This window comes from Astyanax mexicanus, chromosome 7 (assembly GCF_023375975.1).
Source record: "Astyanax mexicanus isolate ESR-SI-001 chromosome 7, AstMex3_surface, whole genome shotgun sequence".
Lineage (NCBI taxonomy): Eukaryota > Metazoa > Chordata > Actinopteri > Characiformes > Acestrorhamphidae > Astyanax > Astyanax mexicanus.
The window spans coordinates 37,333,391-37,350,811 of NC_064414.1; the positions used below are offsets into that span (position 1 = coordinate 37,333,391).

The 17,421-nt window shown below is 39.4% G+C and overlaps 1 long non-coding RNA gene across 1 annotated transcript in view; it reads left to right on the forward strand.

Moving 5' to 3' along the window:
- LOC125803000 (uncharacterized) overlaps positions 1–17,421 on the forward strand; it is a 124,920-nt gene that overhangs the window by 47,285 nt on the left and 60,214 nt on the right. The window lies entirely within an intron of this gene.

Consider the following 17,421-nt stretch of genomic DNA (forward strand, 5'->3'; position numbering starts at 1 on the left):
AAATAATCATGTGTACATCTGTGTGTGAGAGAAAGAGAGAGAGAGAGAGAGAGAGAGAAAGAGAGAGAGAGAGAATTGTGTGTCAGTGTGCATAGATGGTGGATGGTTAAGAATAAGAGTTAACTAAAATTAAAGTAGTTAACAGACCAGAGACTAGTTTATAAAATCGATGTTTTTACGTACCGACAAAAGAAATAAACTCTGGATTCCTCTGGATTCATGTGAAACTCATCTTGCATTTACCTTTCAGGCAGATATGTAAATAAATGCAGGTGTGGTCAGACTGGACACTGGTTTGGTGCAAGAGGGTGTAAAAGTTCTTCCCCCGCTACCCAATATAAAGGCTCCCACAGGCATCTTTCTGGTAGTTAGACTTCATGCAGTCTAATGTGTTGACTCTCATGGCAAGGCTTTCAACCGTCATTTTTTTCAACAGGATAATGCTCATCCTCACAATGAAAGAACTTCCAAAGAACACCATTTATGGGACCAGTTAGCTTCTGCCAGCTTCTGTAAAGCTTCTGTACTACACTGTAAAACCCGATAAGTTGACTGAACTCAAAACTTTTGTTGTAACCGATTACCTAATAAATTTTAAGTTCATGTAATATCATTTTTAAGTACAATGAACTTAACAAATACATATACATATATATTTAAAATTAATATTTTATTTAGTCTTCTTCTGGTTTCATTCAACTATTTTTTTAAATACTCATAGAAAAGTAGATGAAAGAAAACAGTAAAGAATTAAAAGTACTGAGAGCACAGAGAGAACACAGAGTTACTGCAGCTCAGGAAATGATGCTCGTTCTACATCTACAACACAGAGACCAAGTATTTAATCATAACATGTGATCTACAAGTTTACCTAAGGTAGCCCCGGGTGAATCACTACACACTGATGGTGAGTGTTAGTCAGGAACTGTTGGACACACCCTGTATGCAAATAGATTGTGACAGAAGCCAATGGAATGGCTGTTAATGGCAACAGACTAAACTCAGTTATTATAAGTTGATTCAACTCAAAGATCTCAGTTAAAGTGTTTATGTGCCCACAAATGTTCAACTAACTCAAAATAGTTGAGTATTGTTTAGAAATCTCCAATTTAATGTAAAACAGACTTAATTTATTTGAGTTCAAACAACTTCTGGGTTTACAGTGTAGTGTGCAGCATCTACATGCCCAGCTGCAACATCTGTAGGCAAATGTGGGTTCAGGATCCTCAACTTAAAGGAGATCTCCTGTATAAAAAGGACTTTTGGTGTAGTAAAACATGATAAAAAGTACTTACCTTTGATGAATAGCACACCTCCATTCTCCCACTGTGTTCCGAGATCCAGAAATTTTAACACTTTGTTCAAACACCCTTCAGACTGGGTGACATGGAGCATAATTTGCCCTGATAAATTGCCTTTTCCACGGTTATCCAGCTCAAAGTAGCTCCACACCTCCTTGCTAGAATCCGAAGAGTCCTGACATTTAAAATGAGGCATTAATAACTTAAAAAGTGCACAAGAAGCTTATTAAAAACCACTGTTTACATTCTATAACACTAGCTTCAGCTCTGAGCGGCGCCACTAGTGAACTGAAAATAACTGACATATATACATAGACCCCATATAGCCTGTCTTCTGGCACTGGATGCTTCGCTATGCGGAGTCTATGTATATATATGTCTATGTTAATTTCTGGACCTCGGAACGCTGTGGGACAACGGAGGTGTGCTATTCATCAAAGGTAAGTACTTTTTATCATGTTTTACTACAACGAAAGTCCATTTTACACCAGAGTTCTCCTTTAATCTCTTCCTCTAACATTGCAATCACTTACATACTGTATGTTATCATTACAGTTACACATATAAAGTTTAATTCTATTGTAACTACTACCTTTTGGTTTGGTACTTTTGGTCAGTCAGTCTATATATACAACTGCCCTAACACCTCGCAACTGTCGCGGTAGTGAAAAAATTTTTCTCAACATACTAGTCCCTTTGTAATAAATAAGCTCAGCAGTGCATTTTTTTCTCATATTTCCTCATACTTTCCTTACATTATTCATGTTTTTAGCTTCATAATAGCTTTTTTAACTTTCGCTAGCACATCACATGTCCTAACAATGCATAATAGCAACTACTATGACTTGTTTGACAGCTATAAATGTCAAGAAATAAATGTCCAAAACATTATGATACCCTGAAAAAAGGGGGCTGTGGTTTGACTTGGTAAAAGAGAAATGTATTTAAATAATATCTGATTTGAAATTGTAACATGTGGAGTAGAAATATATCAATACAAAATGTTCCAATATTTGTCCCAAATATTATGGAGTGCATAACAGTACCAGTCAAAGGTTTTCTTTCTTTTTATGATTTTTTACATTGTTAATTTAATACTGAAGACTTTAAAACTATACACATGCATGATTATTTTGTAAACAAAAAGTGTAAAAACAAACCAAAATATATTTTAGATTTTAGATTCTTCTAAGTAGCCACAGTTAGCTTTGAGGACAGATTTGCACATTCTTGGTATTTCCAGTAGCTTCATGAGGTACAGTTTTCTTAGCATCTTGAAGGAGCTCCAGGAGGTGCTGAACAGTAGTTGCTAAACAATAGTGTTATCTCTCATGGCAGGGCTTTCAATAGGCATTTTTCAGCAAGATAATACTCGCCCACACACTGCAAGAATATCAAAGGAGCACTATTTATGGAACCAGGAGATGTGTCCGGCTCTGCATTTAATATTTATTTAATATTCATATTAATTATTATTAATTATTATTTCATATTAATCTACAATGTAAATTATGAATTAAAAATAGAAATAAATAAAACAATGAGATGAGAATGAGAAGGTGTATCTAAACTTTTGACTTGTGCTGTATATTACTTACACTGTGTTGAGTTAGATATTTTATAATATGTACATCATGCTGAGTTCACAGCACAGTTTATTTTTCTGACTGTTTATTCACAGTGTGTATAATTTCTTTAGACTTTAGATTTACGTAGTATTTATCTCTCTCTCTCTCTCTCTCTGTCTCTCTCTCTCTCTCTTTTTTTTTTTCTTTCTCTCATTCTCTTGTAAATGATGATGACCTTTGGCATCTGCAGATACAAAACCCCGCGTGCTGATAGAGTGATGATCACACACACAGATAGATAGATCTGCTTACACACACCCTAGTGGACACACTGACACACTACAGATGCAGCAGTGAAAGAGGTTTCACTGGGCTGTTTGTAGTAATTGTGTGTGTTCGTGAAGTGTGTGTGTACAGCAGCAGGCATGGGGAAGCTTGTGTGTGTGTGTGTGTGTTTGTGTGTGTGTTTATGAAGTAGCTACAAGGCAGTTGGTGAATAAAGCTGTTGAGTAGAATCAAAGTTTTAAAAAAAGAAAAAAAAAAGAACAAGAAATGCCTTGATTAAAAAAAGTTTGTGTCTGCGTGCGTAATAAATGAGCAAAAACAATATAAGGTGGCCTCTTCCTGAAAGATGTGCGCTGTCAACGGGAATAAATAACTTCACACCCCATTGCCTACTGAGAGAGAGAGAGAGAAAAAAAAAACTTTCATCTGCATGAAAATGCAAATATATCACCCAGTCTAGGTTTGTTTGGAAAGCTGCTGCTTTTTGTGTTGAGCAATTAAGAGTGCAAACATTTCTTTCTTCTTCCTCTCTTCCACATGAATATTGTTATCTGCAGAGATGACATGTAAAACCCATGCATGGCGAGCTACTTATTAATGCAAATACAATGCATGCTTTCTATTGTGGAAATGAAAGGAGTTTGTCCTATCCTTTAGCCAGTGCTGCGGGCTGCAGGCTCTGACCCACACTGCAGTGGAGATTTTATGGACTTTATTTTATTTTGTCAGATCACAAGTTTGGGGCCAGCAGCCTGTATAGAAATCTAAAAAAAAAAAAAAGAGAGAGATACTTGTGTAAAAGAAAGTTTTAAACTTACAGCTCTGGAAAAAAATAAGAGAGCACTTAAAAATGATGAGATTCTTTAACTATACCAAGTTGAAAACTTCTGGAATTTAATCAAGAGGAAGATGGGTGATGATCTCAAGCCATCAATCCAAGTTGAACTGCTTCAATTTTTGCACCAAGAGTGGCATAAAGTTATCCAAAAGCAGTGTGTAAGACTGGTGGAGGAGAACATGATGCCAAGATGCATTTGAACTGTGATTAAAAAACTGTGAACTCTTAAAACTTTATGAATATGGACTTGTTTTCTTTACATTATTTGAGGTCTGAATATTTGAGCTCTGCATCTTTTTGGTTATTTCTGTCATTTCTCATTTTCTGCAAATAAATGCTCTAAATGGCAATATTTTTATTTGAAATTTGGGAGAGTTGTCTGTAGTTTATAGAGTAAAACAACAATGTTCTTTTTACTTAAACATATATCTATAAATAGCAAAATCAGAAAAAAAAACTAATTCAGAAACAGAAGTAGTCTATTAACTTTTTCCAGAGCTGTATTTGAGTTATGTATTTGAGACCAATGTAAAAATATTTCATTCTTTATCTATGTTCTATTGGTCCACTGATTATGACTTTTTAATATAAAGTAATGATACAATGTAAACTACCAGATTCAAATTACAAAACTTCATGGGAGTCACAGTAGTATGTAAATCAATCATGAATCTTTAAAAAAATGTTACTCTATTTTAGTCATTCAAAATGTGTCTATTATGGATCTATTTTAAGCGTTTATTTCTTATATTGTTGAGGCTTATGGATTACAGCTATATAGAGAGCCAAGTCATCTGCTGGTGTTTATCCACTATGTTTTATCAAGTCTAAAATCAGTGCAGCGTTTTTTTTTTTTTCCCAGAAAATCTTACAACCCTTCATGTTTCCGTCTGCTGACAACTTTTATGGAGATGCGGATTTCATTTTTCAGCAGGACTTGGCACACACTGTCAAAAGTACCAATTGGTCTCATATAATAATGTAATTTTTTTTTTTTTTTTTTTTATTGGCTCTAAGCCATAATCAGCAACAATATAAGAAATAAACACTTAAAACAGATCCAACATATTTTGAACTAAATGACTAAAAAAAATGTTTTTTGAAAGATTTTTACATTTTTTTGAGATGCACCTATATATATATATATATATATATATATATATATATATATTTACACACACACTCCATTGGTTCTATAATTTTGGCCTGCTTGAGGTCCACAAGCCACCATATCCTAACCACAGTGTGCACCTGTCCCTCCCCTGTATTCTTTTTTGTTAACCAAAATATGGTCACCCTTTTCTCTACCAGCAGTGAGTAACATTAATACAAATACGAGTACCGCCTTTCCGCAGTATACAGATTATAGTGTATTATAGAGTTATACACTCGCCTCTAAATGAATTAATTAAGCTGTGCATCCTCATCAGCTCCGGCTGATGCTTCATCTAAAGCCACACACAGAGGCTCACAGAGAGTGGATGGGACTGGACGTGGGGCCGCAGACAGGGGGACGGCCATTGTCACAACGTATGAGGAGAGATGGCCACATCAAACCGCCTCTCTGCCTCCGTCTGAAATATTAATAATTCTAATGAGCATGATGATGACCAGGGCAGTGCGGCCTTCGCATGCATCCCTCGTCCGCAGGCTTATTAGAATAACCTCCTGCACCCTGGGCTGCAGCGCGCACGCACACGCGCGCACTCGCACGCTCGGACATGACCATGCAAATCAGCGCTGTCTGCAGTCCTCTGGGGAGTTAGCGGGAGCGGCCCTGCAGCCAGAGCCCTCTGCTCCTGACCCGGGTCATCCAGAATCTCGCAGCGCTCACGCCTGCTCCCGCTGACCCCTCCATCATTAGCATCAGGGCGCCACTGCGCATTGTTTGCTTACTTTAGGATGCACCATTTCGCATGCAGAATATGCAGAGCGAGGCCTCGTCCGCTGGGAGCAGGGCCGGCTTCGCTCAGGGTGCTTCATATCGTAAAGGAAGCGGTAATTATTTTAATCATCCAGCATCTCTGCTTTGTTTCTTCTTCTATTTTTTTTTCATTTGGGGGAGTGAGGACGCTTTCATGCTATGCATATGTATAATGAAGACAACAGTAAAAGAGAAACAGAGGGAATCAGAGTTAGGAAACGAAAAGTGTGCATGCCATCATCTCACAGAGGCCACAAGTTTTATATTTGAATAAGATAAATTCAGTGAGCAGCGCATTCACTTATGTTTTTGTAAATAATTTAAGGTTCAAATCCATATGTAACATTAATGACACAACAACAATTCCAAAAAAAAACTTATTTTTGCATTTTGTTCTAGAAATCACGTCAGGACTAGTTATGCAGAATGCAAAACATTTCATTAAAGCATTAAATCTGAATTGTTAAGTGTTGGAACAAACCTGTAGAAGCACAAAAATACACTTTTTATACTGCTAGTTTTAACTCCAGCACTATCCCAGCAGTCCTATGTAGGGACTTAATGAGTTAAAGTGAAGGACAGAGTCCTGTAAGGAACTTTCCACCTGTTTTAAAGGGGTCTGTGACATATAATTCATATTAAATTCATATTAAATGTAGATGTGCTGTCTGACAGGGTCGACTGTCCTTTTGCATGTACAAATGTATACACACACTGCAGGCAGGTCATTATCTTCAAACACCTGTGGGTGGACACAATGACATATTTCCAGTAAACACATGACACTGTTTAGGCATGTCACGATCCAAATTTTTTATTGTCCCATAAATTATTGCAATAAACTATTTTATTGTCACTTTAAAACTTTAAGAATTTTATTTAATGCCACTGTCAAAGCACCCATATCATTTTAAAGAGCTACTAAACACTAAACCATATATATGTTTTCACTTATAGCTGAAATTGCTTCTCTGGCAGGCTTTTGTTTACCATCCTCCCCTGTCTCTCTGCCGCGCTCGGTGTGACTTCATTTCCGCCCGTTCTTGGGCTCCCTATCTCCTTATAAGGGTGTTTTTTTTTTCTTTCAGTCGTGTTCCAATTCACTAGCCGGGCCAGCAGTAGTGTATTTGATCCTGCGTGAGGAGCGGAGTGTTTGTTTATTTATTTATTTTTTATTCCTTTCTTCTTGGGTTAATCTGGATTAAGATCAACTGTTCTGCAATTGGGTTCAACAACCCTCTGGGCTGGAGAGCTACTAGTCATCACAATTATCAAATATTATTAAGACCATGACAGCTTATATTTGACACAGAAAAAGAGAGAACTTTGAATTGTGTCAAAATGTAAAAAATGGCAAAACCAGAGATATTTTTTCCGTTACAATGAATATGTTCCCACTGTTCAGAAATGTGATGATATCTAAAGATTATCCGCAGATGCTGTTGAAGTATGACAGATCAGGATTACGTCTGGGATTAGCTTTAAATTTTGGATTGCAGTTAAGGTTAAGATTAGATTTAGAGTCAGATACAATTGAAGAGCAAGAATGCGACAGTGGCCCATGGGACATGCATGTGGGGCCTCCTGCAATGAATGTTGGTGTAATTTCTTGTGTAATTTCCAGAGTTGTTTGTCTCTTTGCTTGGACATTTTTAGCCAGATGCAGCTAGTCACAATCATTACTATGCACTGCACTGTCCACTCTGGCGGGTAATGCCTTCTATGAAATATTCCTGGTGCGCCAAAAAATAAAGACTATACAGCATCTACAGGGAACCATCAAAATAGTGTTTATTTTAGCGTCAGTGCCCTGGGTGTTGGTTAAGTGCTCAGCACTGGTAGCTGAGCTGTGGTCGTTGTGCAGTTGTGTACCTCTGTGTCACTCTGAAGATGTTTTCCTATGACTTGAAGATCAACCCCTTTTTATTCCTCCTAACAGTGGAGATCAATAGGCAGCAGTGGTGTGGAGTATGACCATGGAAAGACGAGCCATCAGCAGTCCAGTACTGGTACAGTGCGCTCTCTGTCTTTCTCTCTCTCTTTCTCTCTCTCTCAATCTCGCTTTCTCTCTCAATCTCTCTTTCTCTCTCCCTTCCTCCCCTCTCTCCCTCTCTCTCTCTGTTTGGCCGCAGAATAGATTAGTGCTCTGAAACATCACTTCAACTCCCAGCCCAGCCAGTGTGTGTGCCCCCACTCCACATTTGTGTTTAATCTCATTTAAATGAAAGGGACTTTGGCAAGAAGGAGGTGGGGAGTGCCAGGTTCCACTTCTGAGCTGGCTGGGGAGGATGATAATGCCCAGCTCCGTGGCTCAGTGGCAGGGGGAGGGGAGGTGGGGGCTAGGGGGACGGAGGGATGGAGGGACAGAGGGTCCGATCAGACCCAGCAGGAGGCCCCAGATGTGGGGCCATGGAGCTGACAGCATGGCTTCCCTCTGGGCACGAGTGTGGCTAACCGAGAGAGCGAGAGGGAGAAGCTTGTGTAATGTATTCTTGCGTGATGAACACAGTGTGTAAGTGAATGCTTTATATGTAGAGAGAGAGCGTGAGAGAGAGAGGGAGAAAGAGAGAAAGAAACTGATCATCAGGAGATCATCAGGCTGCTGCCGTCTCTCAGGAAGATCTCTGCACAACCACAGAGTGTGGCGAACAGGACAAGGGTGAAGGATGTTTGTTTTTTTTAATGAGCTGACCCACCCTCCCTCTTCTTACCGCTCCCTCTCTCATCCTTTTCTCTCTCTTTCTGTCTCTCTCTCTCTCTCTCCCTCTCTCATCATGCTACATTTACAGTGTTTATTCAGAGTGAATATGATTAAAGTGTAATGATTAAAGGGAGTAGAGTACAGAGTTAGGAGGCTAACTGAAGATTTTCTGCTGTTGTTCACTAAAGATCTTCTTGCCCAGACTAGGGATTGAACCCCATTCTGCTCCAACCCCTTTACCCCTTACCTTTACCCTATGTATATATATCTATCTATCTATATATATATATATATATATACATATATATATATATATGTATATATATATATATATACATATATATATATATATGTATATATATATATATATTTCCACACTGCTGCCTGTGTTCAACTGTGTTCTCTGTCTCTCTCTTTCCCTACCGCCTTGTTTCTGCATGTCAACCTCTCTCCCTTTGTCCCTCATCCATCCATCCATATATCCATACATACATCCTATTCTCTCTCTCTTTTTTTCTTTTTCTATTTCTTTCTTTCTTTCTTTTTTTCTTTCTATTTTTGTGCATGCCCCTATGTCCATCCATGCATCCATCTCTCTCTCCCTCTCTCTATACTTCCTCACTGCTACATGTGTTCCTCTGTCTCCATTCATCTTATTTTCTTTTTTCATCTTTCTCTCTCTTTCCCTACCTCCAAATGTCTGCATGTCTGTCCCTCAGTTTTTATCAATCCATCCATCTTATTCTTTCTGTTTTCTCTTTCTATTTTTCTTTTTCTCTCTCCCTCCTTCTCTTTCTCAAGTTATCTTCAAGCCCGTCAATCCATCCATCCATGCATCTATTCACCCATCCATCTATCCATTCTATTCTCTCTCTTTTTCTCTTTTTCTTTCTTTCTTTCTTTCTTTCTTTCTTTCCCCTTCCCTCCCTCAGTTTTTCTGCATGCCCCTCAGTCCATCAATGCATCTATCTACCTATACATCTATCTATCCATCTCTCTCTCCTTCTCTCTATACTTCCACACTGCTACATGTGTCCCTCTGTTTCAATCCATCCATCTTAGTTTCTTTTTTCATCTTTTTCTCTCTGTCCCTACCTCCAAATCTCTGCATGTCCATCCCTCTGTCTCCATCCATCCCTCTCTCTCCATCCATCCATTCATGTTATTTTCTTTTCTCTCTCTCTCTCTCTTTCTCCATCCATTCATCTTATTTTTTTTCTCTTTCTATCTCCATATTTCTGCATGTCCAATCCCTCAGTCTTCATTCATCCATCCATCTTATACTGTGTCTTTTTTCTTTCTAATTTTTTTTCTTCCTCCCTCCATCCTCCCTTTTATTTCTCAAGTTGTTTTCATCTCCTTCAGTCCTGCCATCCATGCATCCATCCATCCATCCCTCGCTCTTAATTTTTTTCTCCCTCCCTCCACATTTCTGTCCCTCTGTCTCCATCCATTCATCCATCCATCCATCCATCCATCCAGCTTATGTTCTGTCTTTCTCTCACTGTTTCTCCTTTTCACTTTCTTCATGTCCCTTTCTTTGTTATTGTTTATCATTCTATATTTTACAAGTTTCCTCTCTCTCTCTCTCTCTCTCTCTCTCTCTCTCTCTCTCTCTCAGGACAGTAGAAACGGTTCGGATGGACCTGATATGCAGCTCTGTGCTGCGTATCTTATCACCCTTAGCTTTCTTGGGAGTTAACAGCACCACACACACACACACATTCACACACACACACACACACACATTCACACACAGCAACACAGAGCAGGGAGAGCGAGAGCACTGCGTCAGTGTGAGCAGGGGCTGGGAGAGTGGTGGTGGGCCAGATAAGGGCCCCGGTGGAGCAGGCGTAGTGTTCAGAGGCCAGTCTGAGGAGCAGATAACAGCAGATAAGATTCAGCCTCAAAGTGCTTATGGCCAACATATGAGCATGATGTGTGTGTGACACTCCTTAGGCCAGAGGAGGGAGACCACTGCCAGATGTGCTTGTGTGGGGGCAGTGTAGTGTGTATTGGTGTGTGTGTATACACATACTGTATATGTGTGTATGTTTTGGTCATGGTGTGGGGGAGGGGGTGGTGTGGACACAGTATAGAGTATGTGTGTGTGGATGTGTCTCTTTGTGTATGTGGGGGTGTGCAAAGACTTGCACGTTTATGCATGCAGTGTGGGAAATCTGTGTGTGCGTGTTTGTTTGTGTGCGCTTGTTTGTGTGTGTGTGTGTGTGTGTGTGTGTATATATAAGGGCTGTATATTGGCTGTGAACTTGGCAACTGTGATATATTGCGATAATATAAGCAGGGTGAAATATTGAAATTGTTTAAATAAAAAAAAATTAAAAATGTCATAGTATAAAACACACTATTATATCTATAAAACCTGTATTAAATATACGTTTACTTTTATGCAATCAGAGAAGTAGGATCTAATTGCATACCACATGTCAAAAAAACGAAATATTCTATAGTATTGTGTCCCGTGACTTTTGCCTTGTTTGCCATTTTGAAGTTTAAGAACTTTGCACTGACCTGTGAGATATGCATCTGGGGCCTCCTGAATTGAATGTGGATGTGATTTCTGCCAGATACGCTTATCTTATCTGTTCAAACGGACAGTTCTAGACAGACACCGCCGGACACAATCATTCCAGAACATCTTCTATGCCTTCTATTATGTATTTCCAATACACACTAGGGCTGTATGATATATAGTTTGAGCATCGTCATGGCGATGTGCACATTTGTCGCATCGCAGGATGTGCAGTATCACTTAAGGCAATTAAATCAAACTAATTATGTTGCAATTTTTTGATTCTTGTACTGTGGATACACAGCATTGTCTCTGTGTCTGTGTGAGTGACAGGCTGCTGCTGCCTGAGAAGTGCAAAGTAGAGGGGGCTGCAAAGGGGGGTGCAGGAGTAAACCCGAGGTAACCGCATGGCCTTCATCCACGTGGTTTGACACCTCATTCCAGCACAGTTTGCGCAGATATTTCTAGTTACAGCTAAATTTGTGCATTTAATCCCAAAAAACGCTCTTATTTCTCTTTGAAAGGCCATTTAAATGTCTGATTAAAGGACGATCACTGTTGTTTTGCTGTTTTCCTTGGATTTTCAGTGTCTTCAGTGGTTTTCGGCGCTAACTTAGTTCTTGATCGGTCCGTGTGCGAGACAGTGCACGGGTTGGGGTGGGGCTAGTAAAGTCGTGGTTCCTGCATTGTTTAATATTGCGATTACATTTTGTCAAAAAAGAACATTTGCAATGTATTTTTTTCCAATATCATGCAGCCCTAATGCACAGGCAACACTGGATGATGACCAATGGTAAACCTCTCTCACAAGAGAACACCTCCAAATGTATACAGCTGTAAATGTGTTCCCATCCTATCCCTTTAGGTTCCACTTTATGATCAATTTACATGCTGCTGTCTATTAACTGTACATGGCATGTCAGTATACTGTATACTTGTGTAGATGTGTAGATCAGTCACCTCTATTGTAAGTAAAACTTGCTATCCTAAGGCATTTCTCCACACATATATACACACACACACACACCTAACACATACACCTACCACACACATACACACTGTGCCCAGGGCCATATGGCAAAGACACAACCATCTACATAATGTCATATTTGATTTAATTAGCCATTCTAACTGCAATCAAAAATCTGATGAGGACCTTCACACGCAAAGCCGATTGGCAACGCGAAAGCGCCCTGACCCGAAATGCGCCTGCTGCACCCAATCCCGGAGAGATCGGGTTTCATACTATGTGTTCTCAGATCTTATCAGGGGGTTACTTACAGAAAAGACTCCAAAATGTGTCAGAGTCAAAGGAAGACGTTTTGAGGCTCTTGGTGCAGATATTATTAAGGTCATTCACTTCTTGTGAAACATGACCTTTTTTTTTTTTTTTTTTTTTTTGCTGAGAGGAAGCTGTGAAACTAATCTGAGGCCCTATTTTGCATGTGAGACCATGGGGGTGTTGAGCTGGTGGACGGCTGAAGGGCCTGAGGTTTATTTTAGGACGTTCACGGCGTGACACAGGTGCCTTTTTTCTGAGAATCAGGAACTAGATCTCTGTGCACGGACCACCATGTTCAGTCAAGTGTCGAGAGGACAGCTCGAGCGAAACCGGCCCTAGAGATGGTGCTGGAGGTGGTGGTGGTGGTGGTGGGATTTTGGAGGAGGGGGTGGGTGGAGGTGTTGGGTCGAAGCCACCATACAGGCTCCCTTAGAAAAGGGAAGGAAGGAAATAAGGACCAGTGGCTCCATCAAACAGTCTCTCAGCCAAAGGCTGTGTCTCTTTTACACACACACACACACACACACACTCTTACACACACAGACACAGTACCCAAACTTCCCACCCCCCACCAACAGAGTTTCTCAGAGCAGACCTCTTCGCTCTTGTGCTCTCACATGCCTGCAAAAAGAAAATAAATAGCACAGGCTGAGGCCAGCTTCCATACTATTTAATGAAGGCAAAGTGTTTTAAGAGGCTGCTGAAAAGTGCAGGGGGTGAAATAAGGCCTTTTCAATAATATAAGTCATTCTTTGTACTCGGCCGGTCAGGCTGCTGTTTATACATGGATGTCCCATGGATAGAGGGTTTATTTTCCAAACATTACTCTCCGAGTGAAATTATACGAGGAGAAAATAACACAGCAGACATATTTTGACATTTCAATGGACGAGAAATCTCGACAAATAGGAAACAGAAAATCTTGTTCCGACGTCGTTGCTTTTTTAGGGCCTTCAGATTTTCTTTCAATTTAGCATTAAACTCTCCTCAACATAGGAGCGTGGAGTAGGTGGTCTCTTTCATATAACACCCCCAGGCCTTTATTCTGGAGGATGTGCACCACTGTGTAGAATTATAGTCAACACAGCATTGTGAGACACCTTACTCTGTAAATACAAGAAGTGCGACCACACTAAGATCCTACTATTGCCATGCGATGAAGCAGAAGCCCAGTTTGGTAGTGCAGCATCATTTAGTCGTGGGTGACAGAGGGTCCCTGTCAATCTTTTCCTCAGTGTGAATGTAGATGTAGCCAGATGCGTTCCGGGTGGCTCCCGCCCACAGGGGGCAAGTAGCACACCTGAAACCTGGACCTGAATCCAGCAGCACAGTTCACCTCTGTACTGAATGAATCAGGCAAATGCATAAACTAGAAAAGTTTTGCATAATGTCTGAGAAAACAATGTGATCATTATTTAAAAAAAAAAGTTTGACAGTTGTTTTAGAGCTTTTTGGAGAATAACTGCTATAAATTGCTCTAAATTTTGATTTCTTATTGTTCCGTCATACATTATTTCTTGTTCATAAGTTTTCAAACATGATGCCTCATCTGTAGCTTTTAAACAGAATATCTTTGTTATGGGTGCAGCATATGGTTTTGCATTGAAAAATTATTGAAAAATGTCAATCTGAAGGCAGCATATGTTGCTTAAGATCTTAAGAACAGATGAACTTCTCTGCATTAATGCTGCTATAATGCAATGATTCCTCATTTACAAGACATTTGGACATAGATTATTCACTTACCGTATATTTTATACTTTAAGGCACATCTAAAATCCTTAATCCTAATTTTTCCAAAAATCATCAGTCTGCTTTATGATCTGGTGTGCCTTATGTATGAGTAACCATATTAAAACAAGCTACTCTGGACAAACCATTATTTAATATTGCCCTGGCTTACTGGAATGCTCTGTGTTCCTCAGTGTAGTGCTGTCAGGCACCATAGCGCTAGTGGTTAGCAACTAATGCTAATGCAGCCTTTGTGGAAATCTGGAAATCTAAGCTTACTGTAAGTAACCAGAAGCGCTTTACTCACCAACCCCACAGAGAAATCTGTGTAGATTAACATCCAGCGCTTGTTTGACTTTCTTTTTTTTTTTTTTTTTAGAATTACAGTTTTGTTTACTTAGCTTAGCTTTGCTTAACTTAGTTAACCTACCCCCTCATCACCACCCAGTGGTGAGACTTGATAAATTAGAAGGAAAACAGTCTAACACCCTTGATCCTTACTATTGTCGCATAATGCGTCTTATAATCCAGTGCACCTTATGTATGAAAACAGACCAGAAAAAATATGTTTATTGATAGTCTTATATTCCTACATTAGTGTGAAAAATACAGTAATAGGCAGTTTATCCAGATCCTGAGGTTTATGATCATTACCACTCAGTGCTTCTTTTCTGGCATACACTATCAGCATACACTCATTTCAACTCTGATAATTTACATTACCATGAGTTTGCTTTCAGCTTTTTCTTCTCACTGACAAGATAACACCTCACAGCTTATATAGGTGTGGGCATTTTTTAGCCACCCCAAAGCTAAAACACTTCATGATCATGATGATTTACATACTACTATCCGATGATACTATCCAAATTACACTAATCCATTTATCTCAGCAATATGAGTGTTTTAACCTGAAAAAAAGCACCACATATGATTTAAACAGATGCAAATAAACATACACACAGTAAAATGTAACAAGGAATTCTCATTTTTAACTAAGTATATTATATCCTGTGAGCCGAGCTGAAGAAGAAAGTGTAGTTTCAGATTTCTTCTGGATGCTCCTCAGCCAGCATCTGTCACTATATATTCAGTTCTGTCAGCAGCGCACCTGATTTACTAAATTTACCAATTTAAACCAGTTGCTGATTAATATGATGAGAACTAGAAATAACTCTATTAAACTCAGATGAGATCAGGTTTTAAGAAAAACAGTTCTGTAAAAGCACTGCTTTTTGTAAAATTGCTGTTTGTATTTATTGTAATGTTAGTGTTTTACTGAGCTAATTAACACAAACCTCACAGATAAGAAGCTTTTTCTTTACTGAAATTCCCACAGGTGCTTAAAACATTTGCACAATATTGTATATATATATATATATATATATATATATATATATATATATATAGACATATTAGTGTAAATGCTTCATATTGTATAAACCAAAAATGTGTTGCACAGGTAAATAGCTTTAAATCTACATTTTTCTGGTGCACAAGTTGAAACCCTAAACACTTTCAGTAATGCGTCCTGATTGGATATTCAGGCTTTTGAAAGTCAAGTTTAACCTTCTTAAAATTGCTTGAAAGGCTGCCAGCAAGCGACATCTGTTCCCAGAGCAGGGGGACGGAGCTGCTGGATGAACTAACATGGCTTCCTCTTCCCTGCGATGAGGGCAAAACTCAAAGAGCTGCTCCCGCCTCGTGCCTGTCAGCGCCGAAGGTGTCACTGCCACAATTAATCTCTTTAACAGAGAGCAGGGCACCTCTTTGTTTATTCCGCCCGCGTCTCTCTTCCCTTTTCTCCTCCCCTGCGGCCCCCTCATGCACTCTTATCAGGGCCTCTGAACTAGGCCCTTATTTCCTTATCGGCCTGTCATGGCTGACCATGGCCTCTTGAGTAAGTGCTCTGAAGGAAATGATGAAAAAAAGGGGGGAAGAAGTTGCAAACGGCTAAACTCCCCAGACTTCCACGAAACGTCTTATCTGAGAGGACCGGCTGACCTTCCGCCCTCCACCACACAGCCCAAGAATGACCAAACCTTTGCCTTCACCCCTCCTTCTTCTTCATTCTCTCTCTCTCTCTCTCTCTCTTTTTCTCTCTCTTGTCCGTTTTTTTCTTCATCTCTCTGCTTTAGTACTCTTTGACCCTTAGGACTCTTAGATAACTTCCTCTTTAGAACTGTAGGAGGCTCAAAGAACTCTCTTTGTTACACACACACACACATACATGTACTGTATATACACACATATACATACACACACCAACACACACATTTGGTGTGTACAATGTCAGGTCACAGGGTCATGCGTATCATCACTGTCATGCAAAAACCTCAAATATTAATTTTTGTTTATTTTTTCTGTTTATTAACATAATGTGAATCTGGCCGGTGCTTGTTTCATAGTGATGCTATTTGCGGACCAATAGAAATGCTACAAAATGGCTTGGAATAAATTATTTTTATAGTCACTATAGTGATTTTTCTTGCCCAATTTGGAGATACAAGGTTTTTGTGTGACTGTCATAATTGACAATTCACAATAAGATAAAGGAGTGATCAGACAAAGCAAGGACAATATCGGTAACAATAACAGCAGCAACAAGGAGATAACATACCAGAGTAGATAAACAGGCCAGAGGTCAAACAGAGGGCAAAGCAATATCAGAGGGCAGGCAAAAATCAAGGTTGTTAAGTACAAAAGCAAGGTCAAAACAAGAGAGAGAAACACAGGAAAAAGGACAATGCGTTGTACAAGGGTAGAACCGTCAATACTCAGCATTGAGAGATACTGACTGAGAGAAAATGAGCCAGTTTTATAGGGCTAAACCATTTGGCTAGTACTCAGGTGATCTACTTCTTGGAATTATCAATTCCTGTCTTATGTGTTTGAGATTGATTGTAATGTCAGTGTGTGGTGCATCCTGGGCAATGTAGTCCGAAGGCTGCCGATCCCTGGAAGAGTCGAGTGTGAGAGAGATAGGAGTGCTTTTAGCGCCAGGAAGACAGTAACAGTGTTTACATTGTGTTTGCTATTTTTGTGCTTTAAGAATTAACTCAATACTTCATGCTATTTAGATTTTGCAGTCATTTTAGACATTTAATAGTAATTAATAAATATATATATATATATATATATATATTACTTCTATAAGTATACCTCAGGGCACAGATTGGGAATGCCCACTCATGTATAAGTTGTGAGGTGGTATTTTGTGAGTGAGATTGAACACTGGCCAGCATTCACATGGCAAGG